We start from the raw sequence: 20,608 nt of genomic DNA on the forward strand, positions 1-20,608 counted from the left end.
CACCCACCCCTCGCTTACGTGGCAATGCACCCGCGGCAATTTTTCATCGACGTCGAATCGATTCTCGTGGAAAATACGCGTTCAGGGCGAAGTATTCAGTCCGCGAAAAAGTTCTGTCTCTCTTCTCGGTCGCTTTTCCATGGCGTTGCAACGTTGTCGCTGCCAGAACGATTTGTCGAGGCAAATTGTTCGAGATATACGTTTCTTGTAATTAGAAATGATGTGATAATTTCTTTCTAAGCGCTCTGTTTCGAGTGCACACGTTATTAGTTAATTAAACCACTGTATACACGTATTGTTGAAATATTGGTAATGAATAATGAACTGACGAGGAAATGCAAGCTTTTTTGTAGTTTAGAAAATTTTAAATATGTGCTGATATATCTAGTGTTAGTGAAAGAGAAAAACATGGGCTGATTTCCTAGGGAAAGTGTGGAAAGCCAAACGACACATAGGAAGGAGTTTCAAGTCGCGGGCTGGGAGCGGAAGTGGATTTCCTTGTCCGTATTTACGTGTATTTTCTACTTATATCCAATACGCGAGAACATGCTGGGGATTTGAGTCTTCTAGACAAGTTATAGAAATCTTGACAAATAGGATTTGGTAAAAGCTATATGGGAACGATGAATTAATTTATACTTGCAAACGTTGAAATAGTATTCATTAAAAAAAAGAGGTTGCTACTTAAAAATCAGTCTTTTTTAAATATTCCTTGCACTAGAGACAAAAGATCATATAATTTCTCTTTAAAAAAGACGCAAGCCCTAATCTTCCTCTTTTATCGAAAAAGAAAAATTTAAGAAAAGTTTGTATTGTTTCAGTTTATAGTTAAAGTAGTGCTGATCATTTTTCTTCAAATTAATTATCACAAGTCTCTAAGAAACGATTTCACTCACAAAATAAATCCTGCACAGTGCATACATTTAACAGGAAATCCACTTGTTCTACTTAAGCAGCTCAGCATCCGTTTCACTTCAAATATTAATGACATCAGCTAAATCTTAACTCGTTCTTCGAGCTTTGTTATTCAAGCCATAATATCCAGAAGAAACAAAACTTCGCAGCGGAAACTTCGCGGCACTTCCAATTTATTGCGTTGCGATGCCTGCAACTGCACAAGCTCGGCATTATTGACCTTCTTTCCAACTTGCTACCAGCGAACAGTCGACTCTGTCGTATTAGAAGAAACGTCGATCTTTGAGGGTCTGAATTTCCAGACTGCTTTTCGAATCAACTTGCACCTGCTTTGCTTTAACTGAAATAAACCTTTTGCGTTCGTTTTTTAAATGCTATATAATTGTAGAATAGTGTTATACATACAAGAAAATGAAATTTGTTAATTAGTGATAGGGAAAATTAAATTAAAATTTAAACATTTGAACATTTGAATATTTGAATACTTGTATATTTGAATATTTGAATATCTGGAAACTTGTTTAGTCAAAGTAGCACTGACACCAGCAGATCACACTTCAAACGCTGCAGCATAAATCGTCGATGAGTCAATGCAACCCAACCAAATTGTTATTTAGAAATACCATACTAGAATTCCTCAGTTAAATCGTTTCACGCGGATTCTCATTACAAACGTGAGCCGAGCGACATGCATTGACAGAATTCAAAAAAGTTCATCATCCTCTGCGCTAGATCTGCTATAAAACCGCGTAACTGCAATAAATATCCCTTAAGTTACGCGGTAAAAAGACAGCGGCTGCGTTAAAAGTTGCTGAACCCAGGCCAGTCATGAGCATCAAATATCGCATTTCTCGTGCGTAAAATGTGAAGCGTTATAAAACGCGGCTCTTTTCTTTCCGCCTTTTATGGAATATAAAATTCGAACGTCCTTCGGGACGTGGACACATTTTTCTTAGTCACCGAGGATATTCAGCAGACGCCTCGGGATGTGCGCGGTTTACTGTTATTATCAAACGGAATATTTTGCGAAACTTTCGCGGTGCATGCTCTCGATGTTTAAGAACTTTCGTACGATTCCGCTGTTCCACGTTGAGTGCCCCAAAGCGATTTGCATGCAACGACGGACGCAACGCGGTGGAGAAAGGAGAGTTCGAGGATGATATTTCCACGTAGATGTGTGAATAATTTTAATTACCGACTCGCTCGTGTGAGTGTCCTCGTATGCAAAATGGAGGGAGTTGTGAAATATGTGGGTAGAAGTTCAATTTAAAAAATGTTTCCCATCTGTACAATGTATTTAAATGATTTTCAAAGAAATTAATTAATAGAAGGGAAAGAAAGTAAGATGAAAACACTATTAGTTGATTTTTAAAATTACATCTACTTGTTATAAAGCTCCCTGTATTTGTCATAGAATTGGATGAAATGCACGTTTGCAATTTCTTTTTTTAGGTTTCATAATAAATGGTGATTTATGCTGATTATACGAGTCTTCAGTTTCCTTGTTTGACAATGTCGTACTGACTATTTTATAGTTTCGTAGCCATAAGTAAACGACCATCGCTCTGTATCGAATAAGCCTGAGCGGAATAGTGGGATCGAAGAAAATCCTTAATTAAACGAAACAAGGAACACGAAGACTGGGGTAATTAAACTGCTGGTAATTAAGGATGAATTTCAATGAAATAAAGGCAGAACTCCTTTCAACTAATAAGAAATCGACTATAAGGAAGCTATAACTTCCTTAAAAAAGAATTCAATTCAGTTCTTTATTACTTCTGACATACCTGTTGCTCAGAGGAGAAGCATTGAAGACTCGGATTAATAAAAAATATAAGAACTAGCATAATAGAATATTTACAAAACGTAGAGAAAATTCCTTATAAAAGCTATAAAATGCACAAATTTCCCCACTCAAAATCACATTTAATAATAGAAATAGTAAATAATTTTAGTAACTGAATTTTCAGTTGCTCCATACCTTCAAGTTTCGTTTTAGTAGCAATATTTTAGGATAAGGTACGTGCCACTACGAACGTCCGTCTATGAATGACGCGCAGGACATTTTTTCCTAGTTTTATGTAGTGACTGAGAAGAATGCATCGACTGGTTTGCGACTGCTCCTCGACCCCTTTGGAACCACGACGTTAAAGTGGGACGATTTCCGTTCGATAGGGTGTCGCGCCCCCGTGAGACTGTCGGTCGTTGACCGAGCAGTCGCTTTCACAAACCCCTTCGAAAAGTGGATCGGATCTTGGCATCCCTGATTTTCTTTCCAAAGACGCGTGACACCGGAAGCCCCGCTGCGGAAGCGCGAATATGTCGCGAGAATGACTGAGTGTTTTGTCTGCTGTGAGGAGACGTGCTTCCTCCCTTCGATCCCAGTGAAAAGGAATTTTATAGGCGTCTACTCTTCGAACGTGGAACTCTGATGTAACATTGTAATAATAATGATAATTCTTTCAAATTTTTTGAGGTCTTCGCTTTCTAATATTATCAGTAGATTACATTATGCGGATTTTTGTGCAATTTCATATTTTTATAAACACGGTTAAAGGAACTGAACAAAAATAAAGATCTGCTTTGTTTTTGATATATTATGATTTGCATTTTATTTTTCATATTTCAGATATTTTTATATATTATATGAATTTTTAATTTTTTACACGTTTGAAGGTTCTATAAATGCTTAGAAGTCTGTAGTCTAGTTATCTGAGTAAATGAGGTGTTCATGGTAAAAATAATCCTTGTTGAATTTTACGATCTTCTTGTACATCAGATTCTTATAAGATTATTTGAATGACAATTATTACTAGAAAGAATTAAACCAAATAGTATTTGAAAGAGTACCATCTGAACACTGTTTCGGTTATTTCGTTATAAGTTAACTGAAATAACATATTTGGCAAGTAAGTATATGATAGGAGACATTAAGCTGGGTCTACATTACATGTTATACAATAAAGTAATATAACTGTTTCAAAAACAGAGAAGAGACATATGTACAACTTCTCTTTTCTGTTTTCTGAAAAGTTACATAACTTTGTTACATAAAATGTAGTGTAGACCCATCTTTAGAAACGATAATATAATAGAATCAAGAAAATTGCAGTTTGATTACTGTCTCCATAAAAAATGAATATAGCGCGAAGCAAAGAAGCTTTTACAGGAAAAAAATTACAAAATAACTTGTTTTCATTTCTCTCGAACACGTAGATACTATTTTCCCATACGCCACCCTATATTCTACATTTCATAGAACTTCGAGCTTTTAAGCGCTTGAATATATCGAATGGTAGTCTCGATAATACCACGCATCCTCCCCTTCTTTTCTGACCATTTACGCCCCACTCTACGATCTCTTACGTTGTCATAAAGAACGACGCAGCGAGATTAGAAATGTTCAAAAAATGGAATTCTGTATCTATCTCTAGATCAAAATTCGAAGTATCGAGGCTCTCGTCGACTTTCTCGGCAAATTTACATCACAAGAGGGGATTTCCGAAATGATTACCTGCCACACGCAACTTCATACATAACGTCGAGAGGGGAGGGCGAACTCGTATTACAGATCGAACGTAGCCCATCTTCCTGCGGTCGCTGAAAATTCCTGTGAAAAGAAGGATTGAGATCGGATTGTGCGTTATAGTCGTTTCGAGATCGATATTTCAGGCATATGGAATTCGGTCGACAGTGGAGCTCGAACTTCGGAGTTTCCGCTATTGCTTTTTCATTTGTTAGCCTGGGCCTGGACTGTCGTCGATATTACGTTTCCAATTGGCGGCGTGGAAAATTCGATGTGGCCTGGGAACGATGCTTAAATTCCAGACTGCCTCGGTAACACGGAAATAGGGAAAATCGGTCTCGCGAGTCTCCTTCGATGACGTCCCGATACTTCGCTCGGGACCCGCTTGTCTTTGACTAACGAGAGGCAAATCGACCGCGATCATCATGATAATGCGATTGCTGAGTCGGGTTGTAGGTGCTGCGTTGGTGAATTCCGCTCCGTAATGCAGTTCGCGAGAAACTTCTTTTTTATGATAGGAGAAATTCAATTGTAATTGTAATTGACAACTACTTTCGAACTGTGGTTATTACAGAATTTTATAGAAAGTTAGGGAATCTTAATTCCTGTCCCCTGCTTGAGTCAATCTAAGGAATTTGGTTTTAGTATTTAATGATTTTTTAATTAGAAGTTAGTTTATATGAAATTCGTTGATTTTTTATAGTGAAGAGCATGCAAGAGTCAACTGAAATGTTATTTCTGAGTCTGACGCTTTTTGTGTTATATGTTTATCGATAAATTTGAATATTTCAGTATTTAATAAATTGGAGACTGGAAAATGTGAAGCTTCAAATATTTGCAATTTAAAACATTTGACTGGCGAATTTTCGATATATCGGTAATGAAAATATCTATTTATATAAGTGTTTTATTTTATTAGATTTTAATAAAAGCAATATTAGGGAGTGCAGGATTTCCTGAAAAAATAATATTCCTCAGAACATCGAAAATAAACCCAAAACAGGCCTTTTTATCTTCATTTCTTTTGCTATTTCACTTGCATCAAAAATTTATTCTTACCATTTTCAATAAAAAGGAACCATCAAATTCATCCTAATTGAACACAGAAAAAGTTCAAAATGCACAGAATTTTTACATTACCCTGATATCATTTATGCAAAGTGGCATAACCAAAGAATTGAATAATAAATTTCCCTTCGTAAAATGAAACAGTTTTCTGGTTTCCCGGAAACACGAGCATGGTGCGCACTTCCTGCGAGGATTCGTCGGAAGTTTCGTTCCAAGGAGACAGATATCTGCCTTCCTATTGTGAGAAGGGAATCTCGAGGAGTTGCGTCGAGCGCCAGCAGTGTTCGAGAAAATGGCACGCATCGGGGAAGCATTTTTCGAGAAGGACGTGGCTCGCCGAAATGTTGAGCATTCTTCCGAGGGACTGTCTCAAGAAATATTGCAGCCTTCCTTCATAAACGAGAATTGTTCGTCGACTTGATTTGCATATGCATGAGCGTCGCGCAGCTTTTGAGGTGCCATTCTGTGTCCATCTATGGAAATCGTACTCGCTCAGGAAAAGAGCCTGCACTTCTGTATCGATCTAAAGGAGTACCTAATTTTCTTAGAAAGAGTTTTGAGAATCGTTATTTTTATGAATAAAGAGGGCTAATATTGAAATAGACATAGCAAAAATTTTCTTTGTACATTTTTTTTTAGTCTATTTAATTATTCAATTTTGAAAAATTTGATTTTTAAGTAGCTTCAATAGAAATGTGAATATAAATAGAAAAAGGACAAGAATTGCTTATATTAGTTTTTTTGAGATAACCCATAAATATGTCAAGTGTTAAATAATTTATGTATACTAGCTATTGTAAGAAATCCAGTTGTTATTTTGTGAATTGAGTATACTATCACAGTATACTGTCACTATCACTCACTAAGTGTGAATATAGAAGTAATTTTCCTAGAATAGCAAGTATCAGGATTTTGTTAATATTCGTGGCTCTTCATAAATAACAGTTCTCGATAAAATGACGCGGTGGAAAAGTTTCCTCGTTTTCTGCTGAACGACGAGAAAATTCTGTCAAGTCAGACACCACTCGGCTCGCGTATTATGTCCTAGATTAATTAATGTTCCTCCTCCGCATCGTGTAATTCAATTACCCAAACTGATTGAATAATTACAGTAACTTTTATGTCGTTGGCTGATACTTAGAACGCGTGAAAAGACGTTTAGATGAAGTCGAAAAATGGCACTAACGATGGAAGTTGTCGGTCCACCATTCATCAAACAATTCTGTGTTAACTAAGTAGGTGTAATTATCATTGATACCACGAAAGAAAAATTCACTAAAAATATCTCAATATCTCTTCCTTATAAAAGAAACATTTTTAATAATTAAGCTTCGTAAAATCAAAGGACCATAAAGTAGCGAGACACTCAAACAGTTCTGATCCTAAAAAATAGATAATTAATGGACATTAAACCGCCTGGTGACGTATTCAAAATCTCTCAACTGAAATGATTTATTTATATCGATAATACCGAAGACTCTGCTCCATTAATCAAATTATACTACCCCCTCCGTCGAAAGAAGCTTAGAGCCAGTAAAAACGCGAAATGGTTCAAACGTCATTTTTTAAGAAAAAAGCTTGAATTCAAAAGCCAGGAGTGGGATTCGCTTTAACAAGAGTAATGACTTAATCCATTTTCCGATTTCAGCTCGTAAAATTATACGCTGCAGGGTTTGGGTTTCAACTTTTCTTCGCTAGCTTCTCTATCGCGAAATACGAATTTCAGTGAATTTCCAGTGTAAATCGTAATACGTCCAAGTGAATATGACGTATGCCCCGTTCCCCATCGACTCGGATTAATTAAATTTCTAGAATCCTTTGACAGAGAATGATGGCCCCTCACCTTGCCACGCAGTATAACGCTCACCTAAGCTCGCCTAGGCTCGCCCGCAAAATCGTGGCAAGTTATTGTGCGACGTAAATATCGGATTCCACAAATTAGACAGACGCTGCTGCTTTACTGTGCTCGTTGTTCTAACTTCTGGGATCCTTGGACGTCTCCCAATATATACAGTGTACCCTGATGGAGTGTTTTCAACTTTTCCTTATTTTTTGACCTTATTATATTAGAGTTTTCTATGTTAGAGAAAAACTGTGGAAGTTATGTGAAAGTAAATGTAGGTTCTAGTTGAAGCTTGGGAGTAGCTTTGTTAAGACTTGAGAAAATATTACTGTTATGAGTCTTGAAATTTGACGAGGGTTGTTTTCGTTATGAACCTTCACTTAAAGTATATTATTAGACAAGAATACAGTGAATAATATTGAAGAAAAATAGTATTGAAAAGAGAAACAAATTGCATTCTTGTGACACATTTCATTGGCACCCTCGATAATTGTCCAAGCCTCGATACTTGCACTCACTCTCAGCCCTCGTTTACTGTAACCATCAAGGTTCCCTATCCTAAAATCGCAGATATGTCAATCCATAAAATGGGTAAATTAAATTGCAAATTTTGGTAGTATTCAATAAAGAGCTGCAGTTCGCAGTCGAATTTTTCAGAACGAGATTCATCGTCGCCACAAACACGAGACCGCAATGTTGGAAAATTCGCGATCAAAAATAGTGGACCATCGGTGTGTCAGACCATGGAGGGAGCTTCTGGCCTATCGATGAGCGAATATACTCGACTATCTGTCCCGAGAGAACAAAGACCAGCCCGCGATAATATCGCGATACGAGATTTTCGGGCCTGCCACCTGCATGATATCGGACCTCTGGCGATCGAAACTCTGGTCGAGTTGACTAACCGAACCGTAGGAAAAATCGAACGATCCAGGACAAGCTCACGGGGGCGTATATTTTTTCAGCCACGTTCATCGTGTTCAGTCAGAATTTTATCATCGTTTTTTTTTTTTTTTTTTTTCGTTTAAAGTACGGCTTTATCGAGAGCGGTCTATATTTATTTATCACGCTGGCAAAATAACACGATAATTTCTGATAAGCGAAAAAGGGCGCTTTTTTACTGCCTCGTTTTATCTCAACAGAAAAATACAACGCTTTGTTTTTCGTCCCCGAATTGCTGTATTTTAATTGCTCAAACAGCGCCTGGGAAAGGGTTAAAACATTAATTAAGAGGCAACGCTGTGTGCCTAAAGTTTAAATAAAGAAACCGAGGAAAAAAATGCGAGCATCTCTCAAACGATTTTTGAACGAAATTAGTCATGCAAATTAATGGCATTGTTCTCGCGACTGCTTGCTTTAATTAAACTGCGATTCGAATTAGCCTGCTGAGTCAGTTTTCGAAGAAATCGTTCGTTTGCAGAAACAACCCTTTGAAACAGACTTTTCGTATGCGTTTTCCTGAGACAATGCTTTCCAGCCTTTGTTGAGTCGTAATCCTTTGGATATACATGCAGAAATATTTTTAAAGATACTTTTACTATTTTGAAGTATTGCTGCAGTCGTGCTTTAGTTACACCCTTTTGCTTATCAGAAATTGACGTTCCAGCCATTAATAGTATATTACAATATTGCAATAGAATCAAATATTGAATATTCTATACAGAAATTCGCAATATTGCACTACAATATTGATAGAATATCTTAACATTTTATTATTTAACATCAGCGAACATTTTCCTAACAAAATTTCTTACAAAAATAACTGCAATTGAAAATAATTTAGGTTCCCTATAACCTACACCTTGCTCCCCCTTCGGTGACCCATGAACCCTTAGCTGATCCACAGGTTGGGTACTCGTGACATAGTGTGTCAGGTGACCACAGCTCTCACATGGGAGCGTTCTCACATGGGAATCGTGTTCTCAAATCTTCGAGGTCATCAGTAACTCGAAATTAACCACGCAGTTACCTACACAGTATCTGTTATTAATACATTGAAGACAGATGCAGGCGCCCCTAAACGAGGACACTGAATTCTACGCAATTGCATTTTGCCTGACCCAAGTCAACAAACACTATCTTCCAACTGACCGACCACTGTTAGCTCGAGCCAGTGATCTAATTAAAATTCGTCTGGCTGGCGCTTCGCGAGAGCATTTCGGGGAACACATAAATTATACAGGGTGACAGAAATTGGCCTGATGCTGGTTAGATTGCGACGGAACCCTAAACTACGAAACTTCAGGCGGGATAATAGACTGGAGGCTGAGCTGGGGACAAAAGTGGTACAGAGGAGATGTCATTGTTCGACGCAAACACTGGCGTCGTGTATGTGAGACACAGTTATTCAATAAACCCTACAAACTGTGGTGTTCTGTACTCGAGCTTCCGTACGTCCACATTGTTCGGCTGAAAGGAGGATTGATTGTTCGATTGGTTCCTTCGATACGAAAAATAATCGCTGAGAAATGATGAGTGTCCTGTCCCAGATACTTCCTCGCCACTTATTGCTTGTGGACTGTATAGCGGAGCCGCAAATTATGTGCTTTCTTCTTATGTCTGTTTCTAAGGATCTCCATTTACCATTGTAGGACTGGTGCAGAATTTGCCAGTGGTTGCCAGTAGAGGAGATCGATGTTTGTTGTATATGCTTAGTTTTGGGAAGACTAAGACATCTGTTATCTGTAGGGTGCTCGACTTACAGGTGTCAGAAATTTTGTAAGGTGATTCTACATGCTGAAATAATGTGTCTAACTTGGGACTTATTTTACTATGTAGATTAGTCTGGTGTCGGGTACAGAAAAGGTAATGGAATAAGTTTAGAGTCGGACACAGTGAAGCCAGTAGAATAAGCCTCAAGTCAGACACACTGAAGTCAGGAGAATAAGCTTCAAGTCAGTCACAGTGAAGTCAGTAGAATAAGTTTTAGGTCAGACAAATTTCATTAATACTCTGTGTGTTTCCTCAACAATTAACAATTAACTTCTATTTTCTTGTTTTATGTTAGCGTCTAGAATCATCCCTTAAAGTTTCTGACATCTGTGGTCGAGCATCCTGTATAGTTATTGCATCAAAATGAAAATATTTGGGGAGTATTGTGTAAAGCCTTATAAGATGCTTTTTCTGAATTTGTTGAGAGATGAGGAAATTATTTTTAGAGGCTTCTATAATTTGTTGGAATTTTTTTAAACATAAGGTATTGCTGATTTAAGGAACCATTTTTTCGTACAAAGTGTAGAAGAATATTTTGAGTGAACTGTCTTATTCCCATATCCAAAACTTTAATAATAAAAATTACTTCATATCAGAAATGAAGAAATTCTTTAATAAAATCTAGAACTGTACTCTTTTTACTGATTCCATCAAGGAGATGAAACTGAGATATAAACATATTTCATCTTGAAAATATTGTAACGTATACTCACTTTGAATATCTTACATATCTTTGCATATTATATGCATACACATTCTGTATTTTCTTGCACATTTAAATTTCTTATAGGACCATACATATCTACAATCAAGATAAAACTGATCCAAAATAAGAACCTTGAGGTTTGAGACTTCCAGGATTTACCATTTTCCATCCCCCCTTTCCTACTTTCTGAATGCAAACAATAGCTAACCATAAAGTAAAAGAATTCTTAAATATACTTGTAAGACGTTATGACAACTGTGGAAATTTGTTCTTCCTGGACATCTGAACATAAAAGAAATCGATTACGAACGTGTTACGTCCTTTCCTTAACAGGTTGATAAAAATGTAACGCCAGGTGGCTCGTAAATAACACGGAATTCGTTCTCTTGCGAACTCCTCTTTCACAAAGGCGTCAAGTGTCGCTGACGTCTCTTTAGAAAACCGTGGCTCTACGATTTTGCAAGTCCTGCCATGACGCTATTGTGCTCGGTCCGACGACGTGCATATTTCCCAGCGAAGTAATGCTAGTTAAAGGTAACAGGGTGACGTGCGATTAAAGGAAAACGTCAGTCTATTTCTCATTCGTTCCTTCGTTTCAGGAACGGTGGAATGCAATGAATTTAGCTAATACCTCTGAAGAATACTTCTTCTTACTTTTTTCACTTCAGAAGTCTGTATTCGTATCTTCGCCTCAACTACTGGCTTATGAAAGATTCTAAAATCTGTTTTACAGTCTGTTGAAAGACAATTGCTGTCTTTCAACAAATGTCTGTTCGTGATATTCTCTAATTTGACAATTATTTATTTTTTTTTTCCACTCATTCCTACATCATTATGAATGAATTTCGCCCAGGCTGAAATCGAGCCCGTCTTTTCTCTAGCGGAAATAATAAGTTCGACCAGGTTTCACGCTGCAACGACGCAAATGCTGGATCAGTCGCTGTGATGTGAAATTGCCACTTACAATTAGACCTGCCGCGAATCGAGTTAAATTTCAATTTCTGTTATGGCTGTATCTGCCATACCGAATTATTAGATTAGAATGTTCGACAAATCTGTTCGACCGACAGAATGTCTCGCGGTGTCTGATTACGTCTATATTAGTTTTCCTTCCGTGTACTATAAGTACGATACTAAATCAAAAATTAATAATACTTAGCTTGTCACAGTTTCCAAAGGCCTGACATTATTCACCCATTAATTAAATTTTCCAACACCAGCACTTATTGTCTGCTGATCTCGTTCCAAGTAACAACACCCTCTTACAAAATCCTTAAAATAAAGGGTTTCCGCCTGTACTCCCCAACTCGCCTAACAAAATCTCCGATAAGCTTTTTCCCTGATTAACACCCTTCATGCCCTCACCGCCACGTTATCATAATAAAATGTTAATCAATTACAACATTTTTTAATCACATCCACGAACATTACGCTCGACGTTATTAATCGAGCTACCAGCGGGTTTGCTCGAAGCTGATCATGCGCTCGATTGTCCAGAATAAATTGGACGTCGCAGATAAATTCGCGTGTAAGTTGTTTGTGTGTTCGATCGAATACTCCCAGTGGAATAACGACATGTGGTCGATGCATACAAGTGTTACGCGTGTTCGTTAAATCCATGAGCGATATTAAACTTGTCGCGAAATCGCTTCTGTCCTCGAACAGAGAATGGTTCACGCTCGAACGCGACGCTATTCTACGCGAGACGGATTCGCCGATGACGCCAACCCACAATGCCACTGAATCGTGGCCCAGAGTCAGTGATCTGTGTCTTCGGATCTTGTGGATCTTATAGGGGAGCTACATATGGTCGAGGGTTCATAATTTCACGGTATGTAGTTTGATGGACGAAATGTGAGAAGTGTCATTTTTATATTAATTAGAATTGGTTTATGGTAGAACTAGTTTCACAAACACAATTTTAGATGAATTAGAATTTAAGCTTTTATCAGTAATATTTAATAGCAAAAATTCTCTCATAGTCTAAAAATAAATTAATTCTAAATGAATATTATATAGTCTTGAAAAATTGTGTATTTAAGGATTAGAAGCTAAAGTATATGTATCTAAGTATTTGTGGTTCAATTTTTACTATTTTTTGGTCTGAATCATAATTTTTGATCTACATATAATATCTGTACCTCAGAGCCAGACTAATCCAAGTTCATTTTTTTCAATATTACATTTTTTACAGTATCTTATTACTTTCTTTTCATTTTATTAGAATAATAGGAATTTAGTTGAGTTACGTTATAAGTGAAAGAAGTTTAATAATATAAACTACGTCAAATACTATGTTAAGCAATGAATAATCGCATTTGTTTTCCAGCTGTCCAGAAAAATATCAAAAAAGGAGCAGATATTGTATCTGGATCTCAGAGCTAAAGTGTGTTACGTCACACAGAAGATATTAAGTGGACTTAATATACTCTGGCTCCGAGGTCCAAATGTATAATTGTGGTCTACTATAATCATAGATCATGCAAAATGACCAAATTCATTATACACCTCGGTCAGTGATCAACCAAAGGTATAAACAGATCAATCAGCGCTGATTAAATTAAAAGGGTAATCTCTCGCTGAGATTCGTTCTTCAATCAATGTATTTCGCATAGTGTTTTGCATACATCGTTCTCGGATTCGCTGGAACGGTCGTTTGGACAATACGCTTGAGGGCGAGTGTTCTCGATGGTATTTCGATTATTTAATTAAGGTGGACCCTAGACGCGATGCAGTACGGTCGGTGGGCTGCTCAAGCTGTACACGATGCAAATGTAGGCAGCGAGAACCGCGGCAAATGTGGCCAAAGTGAAGACAGCCGTTTCGAATCCTGCGAGGACAGAACTGGAATTAACGACTCACTTCGATACTGCTACGACGCGTTTGTTTCCGTCGGTTCGACGCACTGAGTTCTCTGTGGTGTTTCCATATTATCTCGTGCATGCTGGCTCGAGAGGATATGCGCTTGCTATTGCAAGTACCATTCCATGTGCTCGTTTGGAAGGATATTATATTTGAGCCTTCTCCAGTGCTTGTTAGCAAAAATAAAAGAATAAATAATGTTAGGAGATGTGAGAATTTTAATGGGGAGAATTTTAAAGGAATATTTTTTAAAAGAAATAATAAATATATAATTTAGATTTAGACAGTTTTCAAACTAGTAGAGTCATAATTTGGAATTTTAGTTTCATTGAACTAGCAAACTAGATTCAATTGTGAAAAATACTTTTTTAAATACTGTTTAATAGAATACGAGCTAAATCTTCGGAGTTTCAGAAATTATGAAAATAATCAAATGTCACGTGTCAAATGTCAGTTATACATCATTAATTAAATACATGATATTAATAGCTATAGAAAAAGGGGGATATCGTAATCGACAGGAAATGATTAATTAATGTTGCATTTCAATCAGACGTGGTGTGCCAAATGAGCTACAATGATGAAACAAAGTCCCAGTGCGTCGTGACGAGCTACGATTTCAAGTTATTTATGAAATTCGAGAAATCCGATTACGAGTAGCGAATTTCAAACTCTCGTCTGTTCTTTTACTTCGATGACGTCAGGGTTCGCCCCGAGGATTTCAGTCGGGGCTTAAATCCTGAACTGCTTGCGAAATTGCACAAAGCCGATTAAAGTTAACACGCTGGACAATATAATGTATCCTGCCACTAAATTCTCGCTAAGAGTGTTCGCGTCGGATCGAAGAGTCGACAAAGGTTCCACGTAGAGAAAGGGAAATATATTTCCTCACTTTCTTTCGCGTTCTCCCTGCACTCGTCGAGGCTATCGCCAGAGACTGATTTCACTGATTCGTCTGGCTTCGCCGTGCTCGACGCTTCGCCTACTTCTGTCTTCCCTTCTTCTGCCTCGACTTTAACCTCACTGTTCACTTCTGCAGGAGATTATGAGAGTTTCAAGAGCTGATGAGGTAAAAGAGCGAAGGGACAGGAGTCATAGAAAATGAAGTCGTAGAGATTTTGGGGATATATTTTTTTAAAAGTTATTATTATATATACTCTGGGGCTATACAGGCAATAATAAATTTATAAAAATTTGAATATTTAAAAACTTAATTTTCGAAAAATACGAAGATCAATATATTTGAATATTTGAGATTTAAAAAATGAGAAGATTTGAAGCTTTAAAATTTGAAATTGGAGAAAAATATTGCATAGAAAAGAGGGCAATATTTCACCATAATTTCTACAGAGAAATCTGGGTCTTAATTTTTCAAATTTCTATATACTCTCATCCCTCTTTTCAACCCTTAAGTACCCTTCTAATCGATAATAATAATAATAATTCTCAAGCTTTTAGCCTTGGCCCAAGAGGCCAAATCATTTAGCTCCTCAAAACCCTACTCATTAATTCACCTTGTCCATTCGATTCGTCCCCCATATTCACAACCGCTGTGCAGAAGCCTTCCAAGCATCCGACTGTTCGATAACCTTCCCAAGGAAGCACCAATTGAGCCCTGGAAACGAGTTACTTCAATTTCGATCCTCTCGTCATCGCGAGATAATGAAAGGAGAAGAAAGGAAAGGAACCTCGGCAGCTGTTGGCGTAGAACAACTCCGTTATCTAAGCGGTCCCTTTTAGTCGGATCGTCGACTCAGAATCGCCAATTGGGACATCCTTAGTTAGCGAAGTAGTTGGTAAATTTACCCAGGAACTCTTACTACCCTTCTCCCTTTTAAATCGTCGTTAATCGTCGAAGGTTTTTCCTATTGCTTGCCGTTCTCGTTCCCTCTCCACGCAATGGCCTCGTGAATGCGCTCGGTGTCGAGGAATTAATCCTTCTCTGGTGATTACGCGGCTAAACGAGCCTCCTCAAGGCCGGCGCATTTCCCTCGGGCAGATTTTCTGCTTGAACGATGTAAATTTATGATAAGCACATCGCGACTATGGGATTAGACCAGGAGGATGGTGTGTCGCTTATTGTCGTCGCGGTAAATGAGGCTTTCAGGGTTGGAGCTGGTGAACACTCCGATGAATTTCCATTATTTTGTAGACACAGAAGGAGCGATCTGTTGTCAGAGTTATGGACTTATGCAGGGAGCAACAATTACTTGCAATGTAATCGAGCCTTAATGACGAGACTACAAGAGAACTCTACAGTAGTGTGATATATTTGAGAATAACTTCTGTGTCAGTAGTTCGTTCTTTCAAGTAATTTCAGGAAATAGTGAAGACAGTGCTGAGTACTGTGAATGGGGTGAATGGGAGCAAAAGTCTAGATGTGAGTATTTACTATTCACTGTCACTGAATAGAAACAAAACTCTAAGGCTGTGAATAGTATTTACTATCGCCTAGAGTTTTCTCTATTCACCCTTCAAGTAATCCCCATCTTACAGTAATCAGTTAAATGCACTGCTACTGTTATTAAGAAGAACGAAACTATTCCTCCACGTCTATTCATGAAACTATAACCCACTGCCAGATCTAACTCCAGAGCACGCTACCCCAGGGCTTGAACGAACTTCCGTCAAACTTCTGACTGAAGGTAGTGTGTCTGACAATACAGAAGGCTGCAATTGAAGTAAACAGGGTATTATTACCTAACTAAATTATAAGACCCTGTACAAGGACTAGTTTTGGCGATTCCTTCTGTGCACCCTGTTCCTTGACCCTCTAGTTAGCTTCTTGGATCTTCGTGGCTGAATTTTGAATCTCCCTAGGCGTCAGCTGGACTTTCTTCAGAGTTTAACTCAGCTCCTTCAGTAGCCTCGGTTGTTTGTTAGGCTTCAGGGTCTGCCTCGACTTCTACAGGCTCTTCCTTGACTTCTACAGGCTCTTCCTTGACTTCAACAGGCTCTTCCTCGAAGTCAACAGGCTCTGCTTTCACTTCGACAGGCTCTGCTTTGACTTCGACAGGCTCTGCTTTGTCTTCGACAGAGTCTGCCTCGACTTTAATCTGCGCGTCAGGGGAAACTTCTTTCGCGGTTGCTTCCCCGACGGGAGGCTTGCTTTCGCTGACTTCGCTGTGGACTGATGAACCCGAAAGATCTGCTGCCTCGCCTTCGTGCAAGCTTGGGGACTGTATCTCCGAAGCGGTATCCTCCTCTGCGGTTTCATGCTTCTCTAGGTTCAAGTTTGCGTAATTATAATGTTAGTTTTACATTAGTTCATGGGGATTCTTGATCCTCTAATTTGATAGCTGTGTGGGAAGCGGAATTTCCATGTGGAAGAAGTTTCTGAAGTAATCAAGAGAGTGTAAAAATGCAGAAAACAGATTTAGAGATCTTGCTGAATCTAGAGGGAAGTAATAGTTGTCATATTGATAGAAACTTTTGTGTTATTGATTAAATAATGGAGTTAGTTGTGTTTGGAAGGTTGGTGGAAATTGTTTTCAACATAAAAAATTGTTTGAAGTACTGTCTACAGCAGGGCTGACCAACTGGCTGCTCGCGAGTCATATGTAGCTCTTTCCCTCACTTACTGGCTCCTTAGATGATCCCCACTATTTAATGTCAGTTATGGAACCCAAGTAGTGGGAGAAAAGGGGGATTGATTGTGGGAGCATGTGGCTCGTAGCTGAAAGAAGTTAGCCAGTCCTGGTCTACAATATACTCAACTTAAGGTAGATCGAACCTTTGCCCTGGGACTCCTCTTCTATCATTGCTTTTAAGTATGCAAGCTTTCTGCAATTGTACTCTGCGGTGCACCCAATGAACGACATTTTTCAATAACCTATTTCATGAAATTTTATTTTCCATTATTCTAAGATTTATATTACATTATTCTAATTTTAACTGTAATTTCACGTATTTTGTCTACTCTATTTCTTCCTTCAATATTTTTAAAAATGTCTTTTCATATTTTTGATAAAAGACGGTTCAATTTTATAATAATTCATTATAAGATAGATCGACCTGCTAAGTCACAAAAGATCCTCGATAATCAGGATCGTAAAAAATGGCGGTCTCGAAACATTTTCGCCTCAGCCGCGTTAACACCTACTTTTTAAAAGCAAGAAGAAAACGGAAGCCTTTGTTTCAACTCCACGTAAGATTATCTTCGTGACCCAGAAGCGGCTCTTTTACGAAAGATTAACGAGTCCCCCTTTTTAGCAGTATTTTTTGCATCCTCCCGACTGGGAACGCTTCTGTTTCCTCTTCGACTTTTCTATTTCGTCAGCAAATTTGCAGCGCTGCTCACAAGCTGGTAGCCGATAATTTTTAACTGTCTAATTAAATTAAACAAGTAAGTTTCAGTGAGTAGATAAAAAACGTAAAATTATGATCGATATTTTCCATGTTTTTTATTTTTCAAACACCATTTTCGATCTTTCTATTTCTGATGATATTAACTTCTTTCATACGATTACTAGAAATTTGATAAGCTATTTAATATTTATCATAAATTTATGGAGAAACTGGCATACAGCTTTGACTTGTAAATGAACGAATAAATAAATAAATCATATTTTTATTTCGTTTTGCATGAAAGGAGTTTCCACAGAAAATTTCAAAATTCCGAAGTCAGTGTTGTTTTACGTCGTACGCGGGAACTTGGACGATTTCGTTCGATGGCGGTAGGAGGCGCTCTCGACCAGCAATTTTCGAAACTTCCGGAATTATTTAGAGCTCATTGGCGCAACGAAGTTCTTGATAGAGCCGGTATTTATTGAATTACTTTGGGTATCGAAGCCCCGACCCGAATATTCTCCAGTCGCCGTAGTACGTTCGCGGGGAACATTTCCTATCTTCGTGAAACTCACTTCTGTTTCATAATCGAAATACTTCCGGGAGCGTGCTTCACATTTTTATCAAGCTGCTGGAATCGACACTGACGTCGATACGAAATAAATTCATTTATCGTGCTTTTTAATAAGATAAATGATTTACGATTGAAATATTATAATTTTGCATCGTACCTGAGCATATAAAATAGTTGGCAGTAAATTTATTTGTGAGGCTAACAATTTGTAGAATTTAATATATTTTGTATATCAGGTGATTTATTAAAATATAAAGGATTGTAAAAAATTCCATCTTTCTTATTTTTAGAATGGTACACTATTGTATGCTGCTGAAAAAATTATACCAAAAATTGGCAAATTTTGACTGACAATAATTCAGTAAAAAGTTATCAGGGGATTATGATCTTTTTTTTAAATTAAAGCCTGAAGTCTTTACTTTAAGACACTATATCTTGATTTCTATTATACCCTCAAGTCTGAGAGCATACATGTCACATTGAAAATTGCTAAGTTTGATGGGATGCACGGACTTACTCAAATTTTTTCCGGAGATTTCGCTTACAGCATCATAAAGTTCGACCCTTCCCTTGTAATTTAGAAAAAAAGGAGGTCGCTGAGACTTTTTTTGCGAAGTTATAGCACATTAAAGTAGCCTCTGCATTTTAACCTGTACCGCCACTACTCCAGTGCTGTAAAAATGCAAGGGTTACTTTAAAATGCTGTAATTTTGCGAAAAAAATCGCAGCGACTTGATCTTTTTCTTAATTAAAGTGGAAGGTTCAAAGTTTATGACAATCTAAACGAAAATTTCAGCAAGTCTCTGCATCCCGTCAAACTTCTCAATTTTCAATATGACAAACATGACCTCAGATTGAAGGGGTTACGCTCGTAGAGTTGCACTAAAATCAAAATCAAGATACAGTATTTTAAAGTAAATACTTCAAGCTTGAATTAAAAAAAAAGATCGTAATCCTATGACGATTTCTCGCAGACTTATCGTCAGCCAAAGTTCGCCAATTTTTCCGTAAAATTCTTGCACACCATAAACAATTTTTTTCAGCAGTGTATAAGAACTCTAGATACTATCTTTTTTGCAAACCAAAATTAATCAGCCATATTATCAAATTCACAATTAAACCAAAAACATCTTCAAACAATCCACTCACTCTTACCTCAAAGTACGCCCACCAAAACGTAGGAAAAAAAATCATCCTTTTCATTTCTTATTTCAAATATTGCCCCTCGCAAAGGACAGTACCACAGCAGCAAATAAAACTCAACCGAACAGAAACGCTGGGAGTACCCAGCTCCCGCTAATTGGAACAAGCTCCCCGCTGAATGTGGTGTCAATTAGAACTTCCCCGAGGTTCGAGCATTTAAACCGATGCCAGTGCCGATACCTCGCGAGGCAGCTCCGCTCTCGTAGCGGATGAATCGAGCCAGTCGGCGTCGAAGAAATCAGTTACGTTTTTCACCTCCGCTTCGTCGGGAACTTTTCATTCGCGCGATTCAGTTCACGCGCGGTCTGACTTCGATCGCGCTGGGACAGAGATCGAAAATGACGTTAATATTCCGGTCGAGTGTCACGATGGAAACTCGATCTCTACGCACGATCAGCGTCGGATCTTCTGTCGCGCCAGAAGAGACACAGTCAGGATCGCAATCGAAGGAATCGGGCACCGCTGCGCTGCGCGAACCGATATCCCGCTCCGACGTGGATCTTTCTGTCGGTTCGCGGCTCGTCCCTGACTGGCTTGCCATTTCGAGAACGCGATACGCTCCAATCGCCGCGAATTCCTACCCGCCAAGCATTCCCGAAGCCTTCCTCGTCGCGGACGAGTCCTCTTTTGTAAAATGAAACAAGTCAGGGCTCTGTCTTCGCCGCGGGCTGGCGAGAGGTGGGCGAAAAAGCTTGGTGGAAAACTCGCTTCCGTTTTTATTGGTAACAGTGACGAGTGGCATACAGCAGCGGCATGGGGCGGGTGTATTTTATGGTGTATTGAAGCGATTCGAGATATTTTGAAGGAATGGAGAATTTTATATTGAGAGAGTTATTTGGGATGAGAGGAAATTGCGTGGCGTCGAATTTGAATAAAGGTGAGATGCCGTTTTTTCAGTGGCACAATTTATTC

The 20,608-nt window shown here is 38.3% G+C and overlaps 1 protein-coding gene across 1 annotated transcript in view; it reads right to left on the reverse strand.

The window, feature by feature from the left end:
* The window catches only part of LOC143178977 (cyclic nucleotide-gated channel alpha-3), an 81,054-nt gene that overhangs the window by 36,474 nt on the left and 23,972 nt on the right, over positions 1-20,608 (reverse strand). The window lies entirely within an intron of this gene.

This window comes from Calliopsis andreniformis, chromosome 5 (assembly GCF_051401765.1).
Source record: "Calliopsis andreniformis isolate RMS-2024a chromosome 5, iyCalAndr_principal, whole genome shotgun sequence".
Lineage (NCBI taxonomy): Eukaryota > Metazoa > Arthropoda > Insecta > Hymenoptera > Andrenidae > Calliopsis > Calliopsis andreniformis.